Consider the following 27,222-nt stretch of genomic DNA (forward strand, 5'->3'; position numbering starts at 1 on the left):
TGCAAGCAGAGAAATCATGCTGCTATATATATATATTTAAACTTGTTGCAATATTTTCAGTTATTTTATTCATAATAATTATTAAACTCAACGTCATCAAAAAAGCTCAACAAACTTTATCATTGCAGGATTGCACCACTTTCATTTTATTTGAATAACATGTTCAGTCTGTTTTAGAGAGTTGAAATTGTAAACAGAGGAAACAGGTTTTCTAGGAGGATTTTTGGTTCAATTTTGTCAATGTCTACTGCTTTGCCTGCACCACACTGATTCTTTCTTTTTTAACTCAGATTTTTTAAATTGCTTTAAACTCAAAAAATGATTTTGCATTTCATAATAATCTTTTCACTACTTACCGGTTATTATACAAATTATTATAGAAAATGTTCACTAAATTAGATGTAAGAAGAACAAAATGTGTTTCTTTCTAGCTAATCTCTGGATCACAGGTGGCTGGTGTTCATTGTGGTTTGGGTTCTGGTGCCAATGGGTGTTTGCACAGGGGATCCGGAGTATGCGCCTAGCCCTGATGGGACTTTTTGTATGCACAGCTCCAGCTTTAAAGGGCTTCAAATAGAATGTGAAAAAATGTGAAGTCACAGAGGCCACATAATCAGGGATTTCATCAATATACATAGCCATTTTCAAGGGATTACTTACTACCGTGCGAGTTTGCTGTGGATTCTGTTGCTATATCTTCTATTGTAGATTAGTTATTTCAGATGGCACTGGCATTGGAATAAGTATTTGTCTTACGAAATTTATATAATGAAGTACTTTTACACTGACATCTCTGTGTGTCTGACTTGAGACTGTTGAACTCGTCATGCTGGTTGTGATTTCTTTGTCATTGTGCATGTAATTGATGACGACATTAAGGCAAAAGTCTTTTTTTAAGTTTTTAAAATATAATTTAATTAATTTGATATGAATTAATATTGACATACTTTAGGTTAACTTATGGTAATGGTGACATTATAACCAATGTTTAAAAAAAACAAGCATAGAAGGTTGATCTGTTCAGCGATGAAAATACTTTTTTATCTTAAAAAATTATATTCATGCTGCAAATGAATTCATCTGTTTACACAAAGTAGCTGCAAAAAAAGTAAATAGATATTTATATAATAAAATATATAATGACTTAGCTGCCCGTTTTGATTGTTATCTGAATCCATGATGATTGCTTATTATTAACATCCATTATTTTTGTCAGGTTCAATTTGAAGCTCAAAGTCAAACTGTGCTGTGGATTAGAAAGGTATAAAAGTCTCAACACTGATTCCAAAGGAAAACAAACTGAGTTTTATAAATGTAAATCATTTATGAAGGGCCCAAACTTATTCTGGTACATTTTTATCTATTGGTCTTTTTTTGTTGTTTCATTGTTTTAACATGTTGTAATTCATTTGGTATCCTGCCTGTCCCATTTTACATGTGGCAAAACTGTGGTAAAACAAATTGCCTTTAAGTCCCAGCAAAAACAACTCATGTTCAGCACCACACCTCTTCCACAGATCTTACAACTACACGTGACTCTGACACATGCAACGTAAAACGCAGCCAGCCTCTTTTATCTGATTGGTCAGTGACAAGCCGCTGAGGGATCGGATTGGATGAGAAGCGTGTCACTTCAAATGTACTGACCCTATTGTTACTGTTGTTTTATAGAACTTACGTCAATCGTATCTAAGGTAGTGCCAGTGACGACCATAATAAATATTACATTGCTCTGCACATAATGGGCTTTCAGAAAGCATCCAGTAATGGTTGCTGTGGTCCAATAGTGACGTCTTTTTTAACTTCTTAACTTTAACTTTTTTTTACGCGCGACAGTGCTTTAACTATCACTTCCTCGATTCGATGACATGAACATACTATTCGGGTTGTTTCCTCGCTTTCTCAAACTGTTAAACACGGTGATGTCATGGTGTGGCGGGAGCAGTCTCCTTCTCTCCTTAACTGGCGCGCTCACTTAATTATCGCGTTTCCTTTTGACAAAAACACAATGTATGACTTGTTTCGTGATGTTTTCATTTTGCTTAAGTCGGAGTTCTTGAGTTTTTCATATTTGTTTTTAAACTAGAGATGAGACACGAGTAGAGTAGGAGGTGGAGGATGAGGAGGCGGCGTTTTATGGCAAGCCCCTGTAGCATGTATTCCTTTAGAATAACAATAATCTATTGTAGGCTACTTGTATATTTAATTTAATTACTACGAAATAATCGAATAGTGACTAGTTTTACTAGTGGCTGTTTTACTTAGAAGTAAAAGTATTCCGACATATTGCACAAATTTCTCCCATTCATAATAGACCTTATGCCAGATAAACAAGCTCGCAGCCATCTCTAATATTGTTTGAACTTCTGTTTTTGCAGTAGCTCTGTACATTTTTTTTTGGCATGGCTGCTGAAGAGTAATTAGCTGGAGAAGTGGATTTACTTATTGTAGAGTTAACGAAAGTTAGGCTATCACGAGCATTGTAGCCTAATATTTGAAGTTGATGTCAAAACAAAGCCTATGTCAATTATATAAGGAAGATTTTAAAATGAGCGGTTCATTCACAATACATAAGATTTTACCTTCATGTGGTGTAAATACAAACTGGAAGGCAGAACACAGGGACGGTGCTACACAAGGTCTATAAGTGAACCTTCTTTCTATACTATAGCCTAGTCTTTGCTAGTATCCTGTATTCAAGTTATTGGTGGTAGCCTACCTTTTCCAGTTTTACTTGTAACTTCTTTAGGAACTACTACTTATATTTTAGTTAAGACTATTCCAATAGGCCTACTAGTATTCCAGTTTTCTTAGTACCAGTAAAATAAACATTAGTATTATGGATTAGACACTATTAGCCTGGATTTCTGATAATAGTGATTTATAATATAGGCTATTTAAGACTTAATCAAGCTATAAAGTAGTCTGTTTAACTAGTCATTACATAAAACATAGCCTAAGTAAAATACTATTGTAAATCATGAGGGAAGAAATGGACTAGTCACAATTGGGATGTATAGGCCTACTAATGTCTCAAAAATAGGTAGTAGGCTATCTAATTAAGTAGGTCTACAAGAGCTGGGATCGGTTCTAACTTGAGATTGTTAATAAGCACTATTGGGCCTATAAAGGATAGGAACCTCACTATTTCATCTCTTACTTGTAATAAAACGTAAGTTACAGTAATACAGCGATTGAACCTATTTAGTTTTAAAAGGAATGTAGCCTATGTTAAAACGGCTTGCCGTAGGAGGTTGCCTCCGTCTAGTGTTCGTCATATTGGGGGAGGAGCTTGTGTTGTGACAAGAGCGACTGCTGCTTCTTCTGAGTTTGTCAGCCCAGCTCCCGAAAATAGAAGCCGTGTGTCAATGTGACTGAAAATACATTTATGTCACAGTGTATCCACGGGAGTCACTGATACACAGTATCTATATACAGCGAGGGGGACCGCGAAGAAAAAAAGGTGAGTCGCAAAAATAGCAACAATGTTTAGACAGCAGTCAGAGAGCGAGAGAGAAAGAGGAGGGAGTCGTGGAGTGAGAATGGATGAGCACGAATTAAACGCGTTACAATTCGTTTGGGAAGCTAAACATGTTTGTCATGTGTGTGTCTAGGGGTCGGCAACACGCCTGGAAGAATTTGATGCCGAGTTGCGAGCACCTGATTGAAGGACAACAATATTTTTCGTGCTCGTAATTCTCTGTGAAGAGCTCGTGCGTGGTTTTGGGTTCAGTCCACTTTGACACTTGGCATAGTTGCGCTCTAGTCTCACATAATTTTCCGGGCGGTGTTAAATATTTCTGGAGGGGCGATTAAAAATGAAAGATATTAGTCAGGAAAGCCAGCGGACAGTAAGGGTTATTTATTTTTTTACTGTAAGAGTAGAGTTTGTGTGGATATTGTAGTTTGAAAACCGTTAAGCTTTCGCTTTTGAATATCACTGGTTGAAGAGGGTCACCTGCAGAGATTCAGAACTTCAAAACAGGGCAAGTTCAACTTCAGAACTCGCGCGACATAATGTTTCTTGACTTTGTGTTTGTCTCCTAACTGTGGTTAAATTCAAATAGCCAATTTATTCCATTCTAGCAGGCTTTTTGAAAGGGAAAGTTTTTTTTCCCTACTTTTTCCTACTTCCTAAAAATACATTTAGGCTACTAATTTGTCGTACTTTAGACAATATCATTTGTGATAGTTAAATTGTTTTAGATTTTAAGACATTCTAACACACACAGTCAACAGGGTTAAATGTAGGACATCACCTCCGTATTGCACTCTAAAGCACGCCCGACAACTTTAAGTATATTATAGAAAGTTATTGATCTTTCGTTATGCATAACTTTGGAAGTCGTTGCAAATGCTTTTCTGTCTGAAATCTAGATGGTGCTGGTCTCTTGCAGAGCTTTGGATAGTTGAAACTATAGGAACAGCACGAAGTGTCGTATTGGTGAAGCGTCGCAGAGTGTATTGGAGTCTCTCTGTACATACTGTATGTTAGTGAATAAACTGAGACAAGTGTAAATTGATGCCATCAATTATTTTATTATAGCATATTAATTCAACTTGTGATTTAATGTTATTCATGAGGTCACAATGTCTTGTTACAAACTAGTGAGAGGTCTAGCTATTGTGTGGTACATGATTGTGACTCATCTGCAAGGCCATACTGATGGAAAGTTATTCAATTAAATACAATTTCAATTTTATTTCTTTTATTTTTAGCTAGTATTGACACTAATCGACAATTGGGTCATTCCCTTTTATTAGTTATAAAAAATGGCCTGTTTTGTGTCTTTTCTGCAAGAGCTGCTGACTTTGACATGCACAGTGAGGGAACTGCCAAATCATCCACTGGCAGAGAGTGTAGTACTTGTGCTTGTAAGATTACACATGCAATGTAGCCTGCCATTTAGTTATCAGTAAAGTGTCTTAGACTTGCCTTAAACGCAACATTACGAGATGACATGTCATTTTGACCTTCACAAATGTTTTAGGTGTATCAATTATAAATATTTCACATTGGTAAAGATATCAAATTGACCAAACTAATACAAAAGTAAGCCACGTTGTCTTGACCTGTAGTCCGAATGCCAAAAGCTAAATGAGGCTGTGTTCCTAGGGTTGCTCAATGCTTGTGTCTGACAAGCATTGTAATTACGAGCCACACGAGGCAGGCAATCAGATTACGGTACATCATCATGAAAATGACCTCAGGAAGAATGTTTGTCTGTTCCTCTGATTGTTTGGCTTTTAAGAGGCTTAAAGCCTCAGTGGTCAATGCCCAACACACTATAGATTTATTGATTAGTTCAATATTTCAAGCTGCTCAGAGAGATGGTATAGCCTTATAGGAAATAGTGTTTGTCCCAAATTGAACAAAGGCAAAAAAACAACAACATGTGTCTTTCTTGTGCATGAGTGCATGTTTTGGATTTGGGCTGGAGCACATTTATTTGATGTGTCCAGGTATAACAAAGTAATAAGAAGTAGTGTTATTTAATAATAAAAAAAAATCAAGCTTTGGACTCACTTTAGCTACTATGTACTAACATTTGAATTAATCATTTGATATGTATACATTTTTGTGTATATTTATTGTGATTTTATATTGTACACAGACACATATTATACATTTACATTTACATTTAGCTGACGCTTTTATCCAAAGCGACTTACAATTGCTATATATGTCAGAGGTCGCACGCCTCTGGAGCAACTAGGGGTTTAGTGTCTTGCTCAGGGACACATTGGTGTCTCACAGTGGATTCGAACCCGGGTCTCTCACACCAAAGGCACGTGTCTTATCCATTGCGCCACACCACCCCATACTGCATGCACATCTGTAATTAATTTAATGAAAAACGTGTTTTTGCAATACAAAATGAACACAATAAGTATTGTGTGTGTATATATATGCACAGTATATGTAAGTACATATTAGTTAAAACACCTAATATAAAGTCATACAGAAGCTTGACATAATATATGAAGTATGTATTTTTGATGGACAGAGATTTATTCAGCCTTGGTTTTTAGAATTGGTTCTATATTATTGTTTGATTAGCCCATTAACAGTACGGATAACACGCATTGAAAAAGTTTTGTTGCAAACCATGTTAAAATATGGTTTGAATAAATGTGTTTTGCTGCCCTCTTTTTCATCTGAGGTGCATAGTAAAGATTTAATATCCCAGTCAAGTGTATAATATACCGTCGCACTTTTTCCATCTGGCCTTCTGTGCGACTTCATTATAGTTTAATAAGCCCAAACTAAACATGGGTGCAAATTCAGCTCTGAAAACATCACACTGAAATTCAATAGCTTTCTGTTTACACACTTGACAATGAATTAGTCAGCGAAGGAATTCTTTTAATATTCTGAATGCTGTTCACCCGACATGCCCCTCTACAAATCCGATAAAGCACAACATCACACTTGAAATTGGTGTCCTGCTGTGCTCTAGTAATAAACCGTCTTTTGTTTTATGATGTTTTGTTTGTTTTTTATCACTAGATACCGATACACCAGGGGTATTATTTTATATGAAGGTTCTATTTCTGATATTTTTTGGGGGTTGTTTTCTTTTGTATATTAACGGTATTTAAATCACTCCTCTTTTCGACCCCGGTCAATGCTAATGTAGTTGAATGAAGTCCATGCAATCAGTATCTAATATGATTTCCAGGTTAGACTCAACAGCACTGGACCACGGTTAAATACATTCTGACATGTGACTTGGGCTGTAGAAGTTTTCTCAGGGACACTTCTTAATATTTCTCCCATAGGCTTGCTGTAGACTGTAGTGACATCAGATTTATAGCGTATGCTATATGGTGTACCTCTTCTGTCAGTATGCATCGTCCCATGGGCGTCAGTCCATGCCTGTCCTGTTCTTGTGAAATAAAGTCAGCCGTGGTGAAGTCGAGCTCCAGAGGTGGTGATTGGTGTTGCCCAGGGTGGGGGTTAGAGCATCTCCCACTGTGCTGTTCATAGCACTCCAATCTCACAGCCTGCTCTCAGCTCCTTCCAGGAGAGAGTGAATAGAGAGAGTCTGGAGTGTGTGGGCGAGTCTGATCTGCAATTAACGCTGGTTGTCAGAAAGAGAAGGCTGGCGTTTACACCATGCTTCTGAATCACTGAGCGAAACACTTTTCCTCTCTTCCCTTCCCCCTCGAACAGGGCATTTTACCCCAGGAGGAGAAAGCACCAGGAAGCTCCAAGTAGAGAGAAGCATTGAAAGCAAAAGAAGAAAGAACGTAAATAAGACTTGAGCTGGATATTTTGGGTCCAGGACTGAGGATTGTGCTGCTTCGTTTGTTAGGGTAAGCCCAGCTCTTCTTCTCTTCCTGTCAAACAATGCTGCATCTGTTTTAATTACACAGGGCCTCACTTTTTATGTATTAAATCTAATGAAGTAAACATGATACAGTGCCATATGGTCAGTTGACATCTAATGTTGAGTGCCTGCCATATACTCTACATGCACAATAGGATTTATATGGTGAAACTCTGTTGAAAACAAGTTGTTGGTCTTGTTTCAAATAGGAGTTACATTGGCACTGGAGAAGTTGTAGTGTTTAATTTGAAGGTTAATTTCACGTTAGCTGAATTTAAAGTGAAACACCCTGTTCTTATGTGTCTTATTTGAGTCAGCTGCAGCTGGCAAAGGATGCATTGTTCAGTCTCGAAGTTAGCCACAAATGTTATTTAACAAGCGGAGGCTGGAACTTTTCAGAACAAGGGCACTGGTATGTAATTTTGTTAGTCTGTACATTTGAAAAAAAAATAAGAAGAGAGATTTAGCCTATTCATTCATTAATTGCTGCTGAAAATGTGATGCAGTTTATTATTTAGAGACCAACATTGTGGAATTCTTGTAAAATAAAAATACTGCTTTTTAAACTATATTGTTAACTGAGCTTAAGGATCTTAAGTGAAATGGTTCATCTTTGCTGTCATCCATTCGCAATATAAACCAAAACAAGTAACAGCAAAACCACTCAATGACATATTTAATGACACATTTGTGCAATACTTACTGGAAACAGGCTGTTTGCAGGGGACGTCATTGCATTTTACGCGTCTTGCTCATTACTTGTTCGAACGCTCCTGTCGCAGGCCCATTCTTTTTCCCAGAGTGTGAAGACTCTTTAGCAGTCCTGGTCTAAATATTTTTCAGATCAGGCCTATGGAATGTGCCATACTTCTGCACCATGTCCATTAAATCACGCTCGGTTTTCTTTTTGTGCAACGGCTCTCTTTCACGCTTGCTCAGAGCAGCGTGATTCATTGTTTATTGGAACCCTATCATTGAGCTGGAGATTCCAGCATTCTCCCGTGAGACCTGGAGGCAGGATGCAGAATCTTGAGCCCAGCAGATAATGTTTGAGCCATAGTTTGCTTGTGTGGGCAATGCAGACCTTTTTCCCTCCTCTGGGAACATCTCGGAGGATTTTTTTTTGTTCAATAAAAGGCGTATAAATGGGCTGCTTTTATCACCATAAAGGGCAGAGTTATGAATATGCATCCGCATGCATATATTCAGTTGATTTTAGTCTGCGCTGACTTCCCTCTCTATTATCTGTGGTTTTTGGATCGGCTCTCTAACCCAGTGGAATGTACGATGTCCCAGCGGGGTCACCCCATAAGTAGCAGCTCCAAAACCAGAAACCTCTGGCTGCCTCCTGTCCCCACCACCACTCCACATTGCCACACTTTTGATTCTAAATAAGTTACCAGAGGATATGGGGAACATGTTAGGCAAACAGAAAAACCATCATTTAAGACGTGTATCAAAATATTAGCTCCTCATTTAACTTGCATGCACACACAACTGCGTCTGTTGCAAGCTGTAAATAGGTTTCCATTTCACTTGCCAAATAAAACCATCTATCAGGTTCTTAGGCTCCTCAGTTTTAGCTTTATTAGCCAGCTTCTTAATATGTAGTGATGATGATTTCCAAACCATTGGCTTGAGGATTAGCATCCAAGTTGGCACAGGCCTCCTCACCACATGAAAATACAGCTCACTTTCTGACATGTGGATAAGATTTCAGAGTTAATATTGGTTAAATCGTATTTAAAGTGTATAGCCAGTGTTGCAGAATGGCTGGGGCAAAAAAGCATGCACAAAATTATAATTAAATAAGAGCATGTGAGAGGGACTTACAACTGAGAATTATCTGGCTAGACACACGTCAGCTGAATGTATTCCTGTTTCTCTATTTATCACTCCCTAGAAAAGCCTTCGGGTCTGTCTGGGTCATCAAGAACAGAATTTAGGCAAGAATGGTGTGATACGTCGTCAGTGTTACCCAACCAAAATGTTTTGTGAACACACAAATGTTATTCTTCCATCTTTGTAGTTTTAAATCTGTTGTAAATGTACAAGAACTTTATTCAATTTGTCAATAATCTCCATTTAACTTCTAACATTCATTAAAGGGTATTAAACTTTAATGCCTGTCCATCTGAAGTTTAATGGAGACTCTGTAGTCTCAGAGTGCCATAGCCACACTGTATCAAATTTCTATTTAAACAATATCAATACCATTTTTAATACCGTAAGCATTTGAAAAAGTGGTCAAAGTTTCCAGGGAACATTGTATTGTTATGTTGAAATTGTAATTTACAATTTGGACATTCCCTGCATAAAGACACAACTTTACCCATGAAACCCAGTGTTGTCTGACCACACATGTTCATGTAACAGCATTTTTGAAAGCAAATGCCATCTGTTGTGAATGATCTACTTCTTTAGTGGTGCACGACCGGAAGGCTACGCCTGCGTTGTCTAAAGAAACAGCTAACATTGACCTTTCGACTGGCCTGCCCTTGGCTGTGACCTCTGGTGTTAAGCCACGCCATACGGTCCACTCAGCACATGTGCTGCTGAACAGTGCAGAGCGGCTTAAGGATCGTCAACCTCTTTCCTGTCTCCTTCGCCCTTCCCGAAGAGCACCTGGTTTCAGGTGTCCCCTTCGCTCTAGGCCGTGGCTGGGTCCCCGGCATCACGGGTGTGAGACTGAAGCCAGAGCAGCCCAAAGCTGCTAATCCTCTTTCCCTACTGATCCTCTTCCTCTCTGCCTCCTCACCCTGCCACCACGCCGCCCTCTCAGGGTTTAAAGGGCAGCATAGGCAGAAGTCCCATGTTACTCAACACCAAACCAAAACAAAACAAAACCCTTCAAGTGCTGAACACTAATCCGTGTAGTCCATGGAGGGTAACTTACCGTAGATTATCTCATTTTGTGGGTCAGCGATTAGCCTTGACACAAGCTTCATTATGAACTCCTATGAGTGCCGGTTTATCTTGAAGTGCCACTGTGATCAGGATTATGTCTTTTATCTGTTGTTGCACTTGTCATCAGAGTGCCTCTTTATCCTCCTGGGACCCAGCAAATCATTTTTGTCCTCTGTTGGGGACATTTTTTTTTATGAATATCGCAGAGAACCCGTATTTTAAACGTGAGGTGTATAAAAATCACATCCTGGGATTTTCAGAGAAACCAAATGTTTGAGGCTTTGGCCATACTCTTTTCCTTGGTTTAACATAACAATTCAAAATATTTTATAAAAAAAAAAAAAAAGGTTATTATTATATCATTATTTTTATTTTTGTAGAAATATCAGTTGTATTTGACTTATTTCCTGAATAATATTTCGCAATATTACTTTTGCTGTATTTTGATCAAATAAATGCAGCCTTGGTGAGCATAAAAGACATTCATAAACAATACAAATCGTACCAACCTCAGACTTTTGAATGGTGTATATAAATTGTTTATGGGTTGTTAATACTCTTTTATGATTGCAATATTCTTTGTAAAACAAGTTTCCCCAAAAGTACAGTATGTAAATATATGTTTGTGTGTTTCTGTGTATGTGTTTTAAATTATGTTTAGTGGAATTTCAACAACTTTTTTTTTCTTCTTTGCTGCGTGGGCCAGAAAGTTAAAGTTCCACACTTGGCTCAGTTGTCTCTGAATAGATAATTTTCAATTTCACAATTATAATTATTCATTGGAAATACTTTGCACACTTTTGCATGATTAATACTTATTTCGTTAAGGTAAAATGTCCTCTAGCAAAATTACTTTCTGAAAGTGAGATTGAGCATATGGGAAAGAAAAGCGTTTAAAAGCTTGTGAAAGTCCTCTCTCTCAGCCCTCCATGCGTCACGTGATGTCACAGAGGGTGCGCGTAAGCAAGTGTGGCTTCTGAGGTGGGCTCGTGTGAACGTGCGGTAGACACTGCTGATGGCTCGGAGGAGTGACGCAGTCTGCACCTGTGTTCTCTCATTAACTCTGCTCTGTGGGCACTGATATGTGCTTCAAACTGCAGCCGTGTGTTGCTCCCTGTGCTTATAATATCAGCATTGGATGTTATTGTGGACACACCTTAAGAGAGAAACGTCTCAGTGGAACCATAATGCCGCGCTTGTATCGTTTTGAGCCAACATCCCTTCTGGCTTGTTGTTTTTCTTTATATCATAGTAGATGGTTTTTGAATGTGATGTTGTTTTCATGCCACATTATAGCTTTCTATCATCTCTGTGTTTGTAGTTTTAAGGAACTGTTTTTGAATAATGACACATCATCTGTCATTTGTGAGTGTTGTATGCAATGAGTGTCTGTAATGCTTTCAGCTCAGAGACGAGCGCTTCTTAAGTATCTGTCTGTCTGTCTGTCTGTCGCAAATTAGATTTGAAATGTCTAATGCAATGTCCAATTCAGTACATTTAGTTACAAATAGTTACAAATAGAATTTAGATAAATATAAACAAGCCATATTTACCAAAATGTTCAATAATTGTGAAAAACAAAAGAAAAATCTTGTAACAATATAACAATACATAATCATAAACAACATACTTTTTTGGTAAAACTAAAAAATAAGTCACAGAGACTTTCACATTAATTTCGAATCGAATCGAATCGAATGCATTTGACATCAGAGGCTAAAAAAAAGGTTCATTAAAATCACCACAATGTTGCTTCATTTTATAGTGCCAGGAAAAGCATTGTGAATAAATTGTGAAAGTGCGATAAAATGCCCAGCCCTATGTCATTGTGAGCTGAAAGCATGTTTGGCATGTAAATCATACTAGCAAAACCATCTACTTGTCCTGGGTGTGTCTTTTTTTAACAGGACAAGACTCTCTTTAAACTCTCTTGAACTTTACAGAATGATAAAAAGATCATTTTTAGTTCGAGTAATTCATTCACTTGTGAAGGAAATAAAACTATGATTAATTACTGATGGAAAAAGATCATCCCAAAAGAATGTTGTTTTAATTTGTCATACTGTTTCAGCGTATCATGAATGTGCATTGTTGCGGTTCAAGTCAAGTCAGAACCTGTGGCACAGTAGGAAATAATGCAGCTGTGCTCTACAAACAGGAAGAAAAGGGGCCCTCATCCGTGTTTTTCCCAGTTGTTGGAGAGATGTGGTGAGTTTGTGGCTGCAAAAGGTTGTAAAAGATGATACATGACAATCAGAGGGCCATACTGTAAATTGTTATCGGTTATTGACTTTCCTTCTTTGGTTTTTTACTTTAGTTTACTCTTTTACTTAAGTTCAGCACTGACATATTCTGACCACGAGCTACTGTGAGAAGAAAGAAAAACATTGAGGAACCCATGCTGGTGATTAGGCGTTTATATAATTGTAATGACAGGCAGATCTGTTCAGATTATAAAATGCTAAATTGCTGTTTTTTGTACGGCGTGATTCCTCCCTAACCCTAAACACATGTCCGATCTGTCTGTGAACCCTGCCGATATGCTTTTGGCACACTGTCTCATCTATCTGTGAGGGAGTTTTAAATGACCCTAATCCCCTGAATTTGCAAAGACGTAATTCCAGTAATATATGACTCCAGTGATTTGTCAAGGCCACCTGGAATATTTTCCATCTTTCCACTGTCTGTAGCACACTGATAGCAGGATGTCCATGTAAAAAGCTCCATCCTGGATGTAAATGGAGCTCTTTGTCTTAACTGTGCTGAGAGGGAAATTGCCCATGCTTTTAGATCCATATTCAATTCAACACAACGCTGTTTCAATGGTTCTTTTATTTTACTGGTGTTCAGCTGAAGAATTCGACTATAGCAGGGTCCTCTTCCATCTTGATTTTTATTCTGTTGCCGGATGGAAACAATCTCAAGCTTCAGATAAACATCAGTCTGCTTTCTCTCCATAAGGACCATTCAGTTAAGTTGAATTCTGCATTTTTCATTGGAGATCCTAATGATTTAAAACCAGTGTGTCATGACTTGACTTAGAGCAGTATCTGAGAGCTTCATGTGCTTTTGCTGTTGTTGAGATTTTCTCTCCATAGTCTTGTACCCCATTCTGAAGCGTAACCGAATATTGTGAATAGTTAACCATAGTAAATCTTTGTAGCTTGTGCATGTTTTATTAGGTTTCCCCTTTCATTGATTTTGCACATTGATTAGATTAACGTTCACAGGTCAGCAGCGTCTGTCTATTTATCAATCGGCTTGCCATGCCGATACCACGATAACGTAGTAAAGCAGAGAAAACATGGCGAGATGGATTCGGGCTCATTCGTTTGGGAGCTGATATGAAGTAGTTGACCTCTGCCATGTAAGGAGAAAGAAGTGGAAGCCAGGACAGGGAGGTATCAGTTTTACAGGCATGACATCACCCTCCCTCTGGTGCTGGCACTTTACAGTGAGGGAAAACATGACGCCACTCCCTTAGTAAAAGTCTGAGCAGTTAAAACTCAGCGAAGTACACAGGACAAATAAGATGTACATGTCACTTTGTCTCGGTAAAGTGTTTTACAGATGTAGGGATATGGGTCAGTCTAGAAATACGGTCTCTGGCTAATGTTGAAATTGGTTGAATGTAAATGTTTCTGGTTCTAATGTTAATTTTAGTGGAGTATTTAAGTCAGAGAGGCTCGAGATTGAGGTCACACTATACATTGATTGATTTCGCCAAGTGTACTATGTCATGTCACTGTGTTCTCAAACTCTTTGGTTGTACTACACCCGTAAGTGCATAAAGTTCTGCTTGTTGCCAGCTTTCTCTCTCTCTGCTGATCCAGGTGAAATAGTACTCGGGGCCTGGTATCTCAGCTGCTCTGTGGCCATACTTGGCCAGCATCTCTGACACCCGGGGTCTTATCTCTCACTCGGCCACCCCCCCTCCCCCTCTTCGCCAATCGTCTGTCTGTCAGTGGCTTAGCTGCTAGCCTGCTTCAGAGCACACATGGGAAGAGAGCTAGGCCGTCACTAACCACCCAGTCAGGCCACAGGCTATCAGAGAACAGTTGTGCTAAAAAGATTCCTGGGAAGGCAAACAGCAGGGCTTCACTCTCACTAGCACAATGCCACACTAGACCCCTTTGTCTCTGTATTTTATTTTTAGAACCCTCTCTTTGTGTTTAGGCTAGTTTTATTGACATTGGTGATGGAAACGGGGCACGTCGCAGGTCAGATTCGAACCTGCATTTCCCATCAACCGATATGCCACATCTCTGGCCCCTTCTCTCACTCACTGTAGCATATGGAGTAGCGGTATGTAAATCCTGTCAGATTCAATGATGAATTAGTTTATCAGCCACTCTCAGGAATAACAGTATCATCTCACTGACCCAATATTTGCACTTTGTTTCTTTGCAACTCATTAGAATAAAGCAAAATTTCATTATTTGTTATGCTACACAGATGAGAATTCCCGCTAACCAAAAAGCAAACATAAACAGACAATGCATATCTGTGCACTTCAAACATTAGTTCATTGTGTAGAGTTAAGAGAGACTGCATTTAGAGTCCATTAGTTAAAGAGCAGCATTTTCTAAAGAAGTGCCTCCATTGTACAGTACATTGCATAAACACTAGTGCAGCTACAAGCAGACGTTTCTGTAAAAACATATCTATATTTAAGATATAAAAAAAAAAAAAATGTTTGCTGAATGGAGGAAGTAAAAATCATCACGGCAGCCTCTCTGGAGCATGTATACTACAGCAACATTCTTTTCTCTCTTTTCATCTCCTCTATTTTCTCAAACCGTTTCTCATCAGGCGGTCTTGTACTGCAAAACAAAGAGTTAGTGGTTTGAACCTTCTGCAAAACCAAACAACAGACTCCAGCAGTCCAGCGAAGTAACATGAAGTTGATTCTACAGTTTCAGCCCATAATGAAATTAAGAGAATAGTTTGACTTGCCAAATATGGTTTGTTTTTTTCGTGACAGGCTCTCAAATTTGTAGGGTACTCTTCAATTGCATTTTTCTTCAAGGGCCCCAGAGAGAGATGCAGCTTATCGGTCGGGTTGCCATCATGTCATTTTGAAAAATCACACAAGGGAAAGCATTTGTATCCCGAACAGCTTTTTGCTTTAGATTTCAAACAAATGACATGTAGTTTTTTTTGGTGCTGCCTTCTTTCTTTCATGGAATGTGAGAGATTATTGTGTATATATATATATAAATATATAAATATATAAATTTCATCAGTTCACAACCTTTCCCATTTTATGAGTCATTGGCATCCATGCTGCCTGGATTGCATAAACCTTTTACATAATGGAGTATTGTAGAACAATGGGACTGAAGAGGATTGAAATGTCATAGGGAAAGAGCATAGTATCAAATATTTAGTGTAAGCCGAAAGCTAAAGTTTTCCTGTAAAAAGCTGAAGTATCTCACAGGTCAGGCAGAGGAAGGCATTTAGTGTCTGCCGTGACAGCTGGAGTGCTAAAGATAGGATTTTTTGTTGTATTTGGGTGCAGAGATTACCTTAGTCATCGTAGATAGTTAGTCAATTACAGAGTTCTAGATTTTTTTATATATATTTTTAGATTTTAGATTTTTAGTACTGGTGCTTTAATTGGCATACTGACAGCATGCCGTGACTTTGTCGTTTGCCAATTTGCAGGGTAAAAACCTCTTGGTTTTGTATTTTAATTCATCCCCTTTACAGGAACAATATGTACGATTTTTGGATTAAAATATTATAAATATAGACTTATATATATTTTGTTGACATTATCCGAAATGTTTAAATCCAGATAAATCAGCCATTTTAACCAGTGTTACGGCTTGTGTCATTGTGTTGTCTAATGACGTCATATCTACATTACTCTCGCATTCCAAGTAATACTTCCGTTAAAAACCATGGAAGCACCAAAGACGCTTTAATGTATTCTGATTTATTAGACAGATGAGCAACTGTTTGGATGTCTTTATTGACAGAAACACTGAGACAACACTATTTTGTGGCTAACATAGCATAATCAGAATGAGCTTTATTTGTAGTAACAATAATACAGCATTTTCTCCACCATACAGTACATTTTTTTATTAATTGCATGCCATTTAACAACACAAGTCATCAGCTTTTATTAATATGAAATTCTAATATCAATCTGCAATGTGCAACAAGTGTCTCATACCAGCCACCGAGCTAACGCACAGAGTAACGTTATTAGCCTAACTTTCAACACACTCAAATGTATTTTTAGTATGATTGTATTGACAAAGTAAAACAGCGCTGTGGTTTGTCAAGTTAAATAGAGACTTCTACATTCTGTTTCATTCCTTTGTGCCCCATTCAGCTGTTTTTGAATTCAAGAATTTATCTTATGTTAATGCCTCCTAAGAAACGCATCTGAATGTGGACCAGCATAATTATATGATTTTCTTAGGACTACAGGTACTTGTTGTGGCAGTCTCCCAACTAATAGATTTTAAGTAGTTTTGCAGATCCACATTAGAGAGGATTTCTGATGTGTGAAGTAACAATTGAAGGTTTGAATGTGGCTGTGATGCCCAAAAATATCGTCTAGGTAGGCAGCTCACAAGGTTTTGAAACAGTCACAGTATTGTGAATTTTCAATGATTTAGCTGTCTAGAGGATGTTACTGTGAGTTGTGTGCTCATGTTATGCATTAATGCACGGCATCTTTAATACTCATGAGCCACTGTTCCCTGAGGAGGAAAATCTGTTTATCATTTCTGAGCTGAGATCTGCGCAACATCAAAAGACCGCCATGCCAGTTAACACAGCTTGCAGGGTGGCTGTGGGCAAAACGGGGGGTAGTTCTGAGGGTAGGCAGACACTTCTATGTACATCAGTGGGGGATTAGTTATATCTGATGATGACTCTCTTTCTTTCTGTGCTGATGGACAGTCATGTTAAGAGAGCCAGGAACACATGCCATCATACAGTCCGGAAGAATGCTTTCATGCAAACATCTCTCATCTAGAGATCACACAGACTGTGTACGCGTGTGTGTATTTTAACGCTGTTAGTGTATGTGAGAGTGGGTGAGAGAAAGAGAGGAAAGTAAGAATAAATGTTTGTAAAAATCATACAATTGAAATGTAGTTTCATTTATCAAAAGCATGAAAGATCTGTGAAATATGAACGTTTTTGTGCCAAAGTTCATCTTGTGAATTGTTGCAATTTCACAACCTATTGCCATTTAAAAAAAACAAAAAAAACAAACAAGTCAAAAAGTCATTTGTAAAGTTTCATAATAACTACTCTTGAGGAACTAATCCAAGTGGGGAAAAAATCCTATGCTGACTTTTGTGTCAAGACATTCTCTCTGCGCATTGACATTCTGTCATAATGAATTTCGGTGATGAAATAATTTTTCAGACAAGCTCACAGTTTTTTCTTTTTGATTTCACTTTTGATGGAGATGTTGAGTGAGCTGGTGTAGATATGATGTCAAAGACGATCACACATCAGTCAAAAACCCTGATATTATGGTGGTAAACTGCGCTTTAAGTTACATACCTAAAGACAACATGAAACTGCATTCGCAACTCATTCGCAATTTTATGCATCGGAAAATGTTTGGCTTTCCAGAACTGATTGTGAGTTTGCAGTCACTTTTTAATCTTTAAATAATAAAATTGTTTTTTATAATTTTCTATCAAAATGTAAGAACTTTCAACTTTGAAATTTTATTGTCTGCTGATGTTTTCCAAGGTCAGTTGGGTAAAAAAAAAAAAAAAAAAACCTACCCACTGAACTGATTCTGGTTAATTCGAAAATGTCACATAATGGAAGCCAAATGTTGAGCGAGTGTCATTTTGTGCTGTGTTTATTGTATCATGTTAAATAAACCATCATATAATTTTTTTTTTTTGCTAGAAGTTGACCGATATAGATAAATGTTAAACATCTAACCCTAACCCATCTGGTTCAAGGATTCAGTTGTTTAGTTGATAAAAGACATCTGGACTGGCTTGGAGTTCCATCACTTTTATTATAGACTCCAAAATCCCTGATTCCTGTCACAATTAGTCGCAAACGTTCACCCACCCAGCACAGTGGTCTTCCCACATGAAATAGATCTAACTGTTCGGAGAGGGTCATCGCTTTATCCTTGAGAAACTGAGAATCCATTCATCGGCTCGGCTTGGAAACCTGACTGACGCAAATGGATCACTGGGAATATGAGTGTCCCAGCAGTAATTATGTTACAACGCTGCTACCGCACACGACCAGAGGGTAGGGGGGTGGGGGGGGGGGGGGGGGGGGGGAGAGGTGGTAGGCGGTGGTGAAGAGAATAGTGATACTTCTCTTGTTTCATTACAAGTTTTTCCCCCTCTTTTGTCCTTTTCTTATTGCCTGTCATATTCACACACACACAGACAGAACACAACAATCCGTCATGACATTTACCATGTGCTGAAGAGTGAACTTCACAGTAGCACGTCACACCTAACGACTGTGCAATCAAAGGGTAGTTTTAAGTGAGGCTAGTTGCATTATTTCTTTTTGATCTTTTCTGCTCATGACTTTTTACTTTTCCAGATGTCTTTGTCATAAAAATAAAACATTTAGCAAAAGCTGAAAGAAAATGATGTAATTGATGATCAAGGAGAGGACAGTGGTGGGAACTAGAGCCACATTGAAGTTTTCTCTATGGCTTTTTCAGCACGGCCCCTAAGGCATCTTCTCAGTCAAAGTCACCTTGTGTAGTTCGCCTCTCTCCCAGCTCTCGACCTTGCTTAAATCCTTGATTGATTGTGGGCACGTCTAGTGTGCGCTCGGCATTCTCTCACTGTGAATGTAGCATATCTTTATTGCTTTTATAATTTGAAGCAATAGACATTTATATTTGTGACGATAGCATGGTTTCAAGTGTAATTTTAGATGCAATATAGTGTATTATTTTGAATTTTGTGATATCAGTGGGGTGGAAAAATCATGTTAGAAACACGCAGTTTACATAAAAGTTGATAAATGTTTTATTATCCATCCATCCATCCATCCATCCATCCATCCATCCATCCATCCATCCATCCATCCATCCATCCATCCATCCATCCATCCATCCATCCATCCATGGGTCGCAGTTAATTCCTTAATGAATGAATGAATTGTTTTATTTATTTATTAATTGCATTTTTTTATGAACTATGAATTAAGTAATTGATTACATTTTAATAAAATAACCACAATGGTATAACTCCTGTGGTTATGGTATTAATTTATATTTTGCTGCTTTAATTGCAAAGTCTAGTACATTTTGATGCATTAAAGCCACACAATTGGATTGAAATCAGACAAAGCGACCGCAAATCATTTAATTTAATGATAATTTGCGCTTTGAAATTACATGGAGGATGGTGACTGTATATACACCTATGTAAAGATATGAATGAAAATATATATAAAAACGTATTAATCATGCATTTTGGGAAGTTTTATCTCGTGGGGCCGTACCTGCTGTTATTACTTGCGTTCAAGCCTGAGAGAGTTTGGATGTGGTGATGGCATTTTGGAGGTGAGAAGTGGCTTTCTTTTCCTCACCTTCCCGCCTCTGGTGCCAAGTTCTCGCCTGTTATATAGTTCTACACGAGCAGTACGGAAGATCGTCTCAGCTGGCATTGATCCGGGCAGGGAATAAAGCACGGTCAGAGGAGAGTCGTTGAATGGAGCATGCAGTCATTATCAGAGATTAACCACCCAATGTCTGCCTGCTCAGCAGTGCCAGAGAGCTACCCATCAAACAAACAGTATATAAACATCTATATCACACTCTTAAATCCAAGCTCTCTGAGTATAATACATAGATAATGAGAGAGACCTGGTAAACATCAGCAGAGGGTTCAAATTAGGGTTTTGATATCCACTGCATAAGGTTATATGTGTCATTTTCTTGGGAATGTCTTTTTTTGGGGGGTAACACATGCTTTTGTTTCTCAGAACTGTGCTTGACAGTATCCAAATAAAGCTTTTTGAATGGGTTAGCAAAGGACAGACATGGTCTCCAGTCACATGTAACCGTGAGCTCTAGGGACATCATATTTCACAAATAGTATAGTATAAAGTCCCCTTTAAGGAAATATTTACCTACTCTGTCTTTCTTTATGTGTGAAATGAAACTTGTTTATTTTTAATCCCATCCTTCTTTTTTGTGATGTAAGTGACAAGTTTCCAGATTTAAGCATGACATCAGTTTTGAATGACAAAATTCAGTTCAGAATTACTTGCATGTTTTCATTGACATATATAGGCTTTAGCATGCCAATGTGGCCTTCTAATTTTTATTGTGCCAATATAAACCACGAAATATGTCAGATTGATCCCATAGCGCCTAATTTAGTTCTATTTCTCTGAGGGTGTGTGAGATTTTATATAGAATTTAGTTTTACTCCTCAAGCATTATCTACACACCCTGCCCTATTCTTTTATTCTGTTCTCTTATTATATTTTGCATAATGAAGTGCTAAAATATAAATGTAGAAAATCTCACGCCTGCGTAAGATTCCTCATATTTCAGTCTCCCCTCCAGGGCTCTTTTTTTTTGTTGACATGAACATATGTACCATTTTCCTGAAACAGAGCTCATATCCTGATCATCTCAACTTGTGAAGAATGTATTTCGAAACTCATTTGTCCTGCCGCGTAACATCACCTTAAGCCATGTTTTAAAAAAGGAAGTTAACATGGTGTGAAAAGTTTGTTATGAGCGAGCGCGTGCAGCATTATTCCATCTGCGCTCGCACACTCTCCTTCTCCGAGCCTCATTTTCACTCATTTCTTCACGCACTCCCCTTTGCTGGATCTTATTAATTATATCTCATTAGTTGCCTTGGAAACAGAGGTGAGGGAATGTGGAGAGAGGAAACTGAGAGACTTAACAAGGGAAAGAATGAGAGGATGAGAGCCAGAGAGAAAGGAAGCAAAAAGCAGAAAGGAAGCAAGACAGCAGAAAATAAAAGTGTGAGGAGGAAGAGGGGAAAATGGCATTGTCAGATTAGCATCGGGAGACATTAACTACGACGAAACTGCCGGGACCGGACTCTTTACCCTGGGCTGCTGGAGAGGAAGATAAGCACACGCTCACAAAGGCAGACACCAGTACGCCTCCTCCCCATCCAGGCCAGGTACACATCCACCTCTTAGAAGCCAGAGAACAAAAGCCCAGGCTCTCCACCCTCCCCTTCTGTTCTTATGTCAATGCGTCGCTACAAATGAACCTTAAAGTTTCCCCGCCAGACCCACAACTGCAACACCACACTAAATGGAGGCAAATCAGTTCCTTTGTGTTTGTAATACGCTGAGCTTTTGTGGTCGACGGTCTGGTCATTTGTATTTGAAAGTTCTACACGGCCTACTGCAGATTTGTCCTGTTTTATGGCTTCGTCCTTCTTTGCTGTGTTATCGAATGATGATTCATAGTTATGTAAGCTGGGAAGGTTTGAGCTTCTTATCAGCGGAGGCCAAAAAAAGGGAAGCCTGGTGCTGCTTGTTTAAAAAAAAACAACAACAAATAAAAAACGAATGGAAAGAATAGAAAGTGAACGAGAGCTTGGAAGAACGTGCTTGAGTCGCCTGCGAAATGGCCCTGGTTGTAAACATAATAAACATGCTGGGAGAATACACAGGAGATGGACTTGTGTAGTTGTTTAGTCTCTAACAGACAGGAAGATAACAAGGGGAAGGATCAGAGCAGATGCTTGTCCCAATGGCTCCTTTTTCCCCCTTTCTTCTCTCTCTCTCTGTGTCTCTGGCTTTCTCTTTCCCACCCTGTCTAGCTCTTTCTCTAATGTCTCTGGCTGGCTGCTATTGGTCATCTGAAGGGGTTTGAAAAACAGGAAGTTGAGGAGCAGGATGTAGGGAGCGCGTTCTGCCCACAGCTTGTTCTGGGACGTTGAGCTTTCAGGGCGGCTGTGCACAGGAAACAGCGCTGTCATGGTGGTGCCCGAGATTCTGGACACTGCCTGAAGTGGGAAAAGTAGTGACCCTCTCTATATTTCCAAGTGCTGTCACTAGGTTTCCCTTTACACCTTCAATACCATCTTTGAAGTAAGGAATGTAGGACTTTGTTTATATTGATATTGCATTTATATTGACGGATGGTGTGTGTTCGATGAAATTTAATTTATATGAGCAATTCGATTACTGTACTATATATTTACTATATAATGTATGTAATGTGTGTATGTGTCTTTTCTTTGTGATCTAGTGACTTTAATTATTTTAACCAAAAGGTAAAATTTAGGCAAGATAAATATGGATCAGTCACATTTGAAGCCGTTATGAAATAGTCAATTTATGTATAATCTGCTGCAGATATGCTTGCTATGATTTTAATTTCAGTAATTGAGAAAGAAACAATTATTTTTTAGCATGATTTTTGTCAGATTTTCTTTTTAAATGAATGTGCAAAGTAAACGCTTTTAAAAAAAGAAAACACTTTCACACTTGTTGAGCCCTGTAAATATACAGCACGTAGAAGTCTCTTTGTAGTCCATGCAGTCGCTTATATTCTTAATATGTTTTCAATACAGCTGAGGAAACCTCAGTTTATACAGTTAAGGGATTAGAGGAACACTCTTCAAAATGACAGGTTTGTTTAAAAGAGAGGTAGTTAAAGGTTTGGCGGGCAGATGAGGGAACGCAGTGTGCGAATGTGTGTATGTGTGCGGTAATTACAGTGGGAGTAGGGCATGTTTTATTGAGTGTGAAAAGGCCTGACCCCAGTACCAGCCCTCCCACACTCTCACATTGGCACGTTCCGAAGGGAGAGAGAGCGAGAGGCCTATCACTAACACACTGCTTGTGTGCTCACGCCCACTCGCACATGCACGCACAGCGCAATCATTTACATTTATATAGACCCGCTCATCATGGGATCATCTCAGTTACAATACACAATCCTCACAGGCAGTGTGAAGGACATGGGAGTTTACTTGTTTATAAGACAAGGGAGTGTCAGCATGTCATGTGGGGCCTCTCCTCTCACATTTTGAGGTGTGTGCGATAAATGCATGTTTCATATCTCAAATGGAAACCAAATATATATTACGTTACACGAGAAGATTTTTTTTCTCTATCTCTCTCTCTCTCTCTCTCTCTCGCACACGCTCTCTCTCTGTGTGAGTGTGTTTTACCCCCCGTATATGCACCTGTGTTCGACCGTGTGTGAGTGAACGACCTCTGTGCAGCGGGGTCAGGGTCAGCGCAGTGAGCACATGGACATGTCTCACTAGAGATCGGCTTTGCTGTGCACATTCTGTGGGTCATGTACTCCTATTGATTTTCATGTCAGGCCCCGGCAGTTGCTCCTATAGAGACATATTCCCCGCTTATCGATCACAGTGACTGCAAATGTTTAGTAAGCAGCTTTCAAAAATGCTGGACTGGTTTAAATCAAAGATAAACTTTTGACCAGGTGCATTGCATCAAGGAATGCATTTTTTGGTGAATACATTATTTCATGTTTTACTCAAGAACTGTATCGTTGCCACAAATTACATCACATGTCAGTTATCTTAATGTTCCCTTAGTTTTACATTCTCTGCCGTTAACTTTTGGCTTGATAACGTGCAGTGGAAGAGTGTGTAATATTTAGGAGAGCTGATGTAATCGGCAGTGGCTTTGGACTGCTGGCTCTTCTGCCCATGTCCTGGAGCGCTGGAGTGATCCAACAGGCTCTTAGTGGATCTCTCCCACAGCCAGCAAGCCCCACTGCATCCACCCTACTTTCCTATAAACCCAGCTCAAAGAGATCTCTTTTTTTTTTTTTTTTTTTATTGCAATTTTGCTGTGACATTTGCTTTTGAATTGACCTATGAGGGCAGTACGTACAGTATTTTTTCTCTTGATCTCAGGTACATTTGCTCATAATTATTTACTTTTAGAAGAATATATATATATATATATATATATTTTTTTATAGTTTCCCATCATGGAATTGTTTTATTGATTTAGTTTGAAGTAATGTAGTTTTACTATATTTTTAATTTAAATAAATGTTTTGAATTAAAAAGCTTGTAAACACGAAAAAAAAGAAGAAGAAATAACCAGTTAAACATTAAAGTCTTGTGCAATCATTTAAGACGTCACATTTCTCCTTATATAGATTCTTTTTTGTAAACCACACTGACCCTAATCACAAATTGTTAAAGGCAAAAAAGTTTTGTTTCATGTAATATTTAATAGGCCTGATATTAAAGAATGCATTGATTATTAAAGCTCTGACCAGTACCGATAACCTGATATAAAAATTTGAATACATCATTTTGTCTATACTGCGAGTGATAATTTTTTTTAATTTTTTTTTTAGGCATCACACAATTGTAATGTACAGTGTGGAAAATGGATATTCATTTGGAGATTTGCTAAAAAATGTATCTACATTGAACTTTAATAAATTATTTGTGTGTTTGTCTGTGGAACACAAACAATATTTTGAAAAATGTCTTTTTATATACAGTGGGGCCCAGTGTTGTTTGAACCCCAACATTATTCTTTGTGTGTGTGTTCTTCAAAAGAAAGTTAGTCATACAGGATGAGAGTGAGTAATTGACAAGTTTTTTTTCAGTTTCGGGTAAACTAACCCTTAGTGATAAAAAGAAGGGGCTTGAACACAAGACTCAACTCGAGCTGTAATACACTCTCCTGGACCTGATTAATGATAGGGAATAAAGGTGAAGTGAGGGAGGAGAAAGAATGCCTGAAGTGTTGTCATTGGAATGAGGTTCAAGCAGCCGTTTATTTATCATTAGCGTTGTGATTGACAACATTAAATCATCATGCTCTTGGCACTCATTAAAGACCACAAAGACACTCCCTTTTGTCAAGAAAGCTAGTATCTGTCACAAAGAGCTGCTTGGAGGTGAGATTACTCACACGTAGACATTATGCCAGTTCACCGTAAATGTGTAAAACAAACATTGTTTCTATCGGAGACACTCACATAGCTGCTTTCAGTTAAATGTGACTGTTGCAGATAAGCTTTATACAATATATCATCAACACAGTCAGTACAGCGAGATAATTTCAGAACAAGTGTTTATAATGATCTAGACTGCACCAGACATTCATCACTGTTTGCATTTTTCAGCATCCTGACAATTTCCATTGGTACATTTTTGCACGGTAGTAGCTATAAAGTCACCAGCCATCTTATTTTTTTCAATGTAATATCGCAGCCTGTTTGTTATAATTGATTTGTCCATGCACATCAAATTGATCCAATCAATTCCCGATGGACAAAATCAAGTCCTGCTAGGGTTGGCTGACAGACATCACGATGTTGAGCCGGCATCGCGAAAAATCGGTCTATAATTCTATAAATTGTAATGAATTCGTAATTGTAAGTGTCTTCGAATTTTTCTGAACATGTCTCTAGGCTTAATATTCAACAATATTTTTGATCTGACTGTACTGACGCTGCTGTATGAGAATTGAACTGAGCTGGACGATAACATAATTTTTTGCAGAACTGCTTTATAAAAAACTAATTTAATAATTGATTATCTTTAAAACAGAACTGATTCAACGCCGAACTGACTTCAGCTTAACAACAACCGAAATGCATTATCAACTCCGTAAAGCTTCTTTGAAACAATCTGTATTGTATAAAGCGCTATAAAAATAAAGGTGACTTGACTTGACTTAAGCTGAGTTAAACCAGGCATTATGATACAGGGCCAAATGACATCCTTTTTTCTGCATCTCTGTACAAGACACTACCACTCCACCGCTGTGCCAGACCGTCTCAGGGAAATAAACAGAGACTCACGATCAACAAAACAACTCTCATGCGGTAATAGAGTCCCGTTCTGGCTTGCGCGATACAAGTCATTCAGAGCTTCACCCAGCCTGCCTGTCTGCACTGCAGGGCCGTAGCTTGTCTGTGTCTGTTAAGTTGACAGAAATGTCATGACACGATGCATTACGCTTTTGGACCCACAGTCTCCGAGACGGGCATGACAGCTCACAAATACGATTTAGAGCAAGAAGCCTGGATACATGTATTTCTGTTTTTCTGTGTTTGAATAAGCAGAACAGCATTGTTATGTGCACACAAACACAGATAAAGCCTTCAACTTCAACTATGTACATTTTCAATCATGAAGCTTGTAAGCTTTGAATGGTTAATCCAAATGTTTTCATTTCAGTTTGACTGATTAAAAAGCAAACAAATAAGAAACTGTTTGGTTTTTTAATCTCTGGAGTTTGAAATTGTTCATCGGCAGTGAATAGAACATGATTTTAGAGCGCACGCATTTGCCGGGGCGCATTGTAAATTAATAATCCCTCTGTCGATCCAGATTTTTGAGCACTCCGCGTAGTTTCAGCCCAGCGCAGATCATCTCGCAAAACTCCCATTGTTGTAGGTTTTCTAAACGCATTTCCATAATGAGGGTTTGAGTATGGCACTCGAAACAGACAATATGCACATGTCGTGAGGGCGAGCGCCGAAGGAAGAGCCAACCATTTTCCCTTCCTGCTGGGGGACATGGTGACTGAGAAAGAACAGTGTCGGTCTCACAGCCCTGGCGTGATGTGGTATAGGGAAATGTCTGATTTTGCCTGCCTGTTGTCAGAGTTTCCTTCTGTGGACAGACAGCGTGATCTCACTCCTAATAGAGACCTGCAGACACCTAAACACCCGTTTCTGTTCAGCAAGTAATTATAGTGTTTATTTCCTGCGGGTCACTCGCAGCCTCCTGGTCATCAACTTCCACATCTTTCTGCTGGCATCGTGTGGCTACAAAGCACGCCGTGGTCTTTCTGCCTCTCTGGAGGAGAGAGTTTCTGCCCTCCCTCAGCGTCTCTCAGATGTGAGATGTGGTTACATAGGCATTTTCTATTTACGTGTTCATCTGTGTCCATGCTGGACGGAGATGATGAATGCTTCCTCTGAGAGCTAGCCGGCTCTTTGTGGGCAGGTTAGCAATGGGAGACGGGGACAGAAGACGGAGCGGGG

General features: G+C 38.7%; 1 protein-coding gene across 8 annotated transcripts in view; it reads left to right on the forward strand.

The window, feature by feature from the left end:
* The first annotated feature begins 3,238 nt into the window (after positions 1-3,238).
* The window catches only part of mef2aa (myocyte enhancer factor 2aa), an 81,403-nt gene continuing 57,419 nt past the window's right edge, over positions 3,239-27,222 (forward strand). For 4 of the 8 annotated variants that reach the window (XM_084409582.1, XM_084409583.1, XM_084409579.1 and 1 more), the window contains exons 1-2: positions 3,288-3,463; positions 7,178-7,320. The gene's annotated coding sequence lies outside the window, so the exon portion shown is untranslated. Of the gene's footprint in view, positions 3,464-7,177; positions 7,321-27,222 lie in introns of all 8 variants that reach the window. The other 4 variants (XM_084409576.1, XM_084409578.1, XM_084409577.1 and 1 more) reach the window with 3 other exon arrangements.

This window comes from Rutilus rutilus (assembly GCF_951802725.1).
Source record: "Rutilus rutilus genome assembly, chromosome: 5".
In the NCBI taxonomy this organism is placed as follows: domain Eukaryota; kingdom Metazoa; phylum Chordata; class Actinopteri; order Cypriniformes; family Leuciscidae; genus Rutilus; species Rutilus rutilus.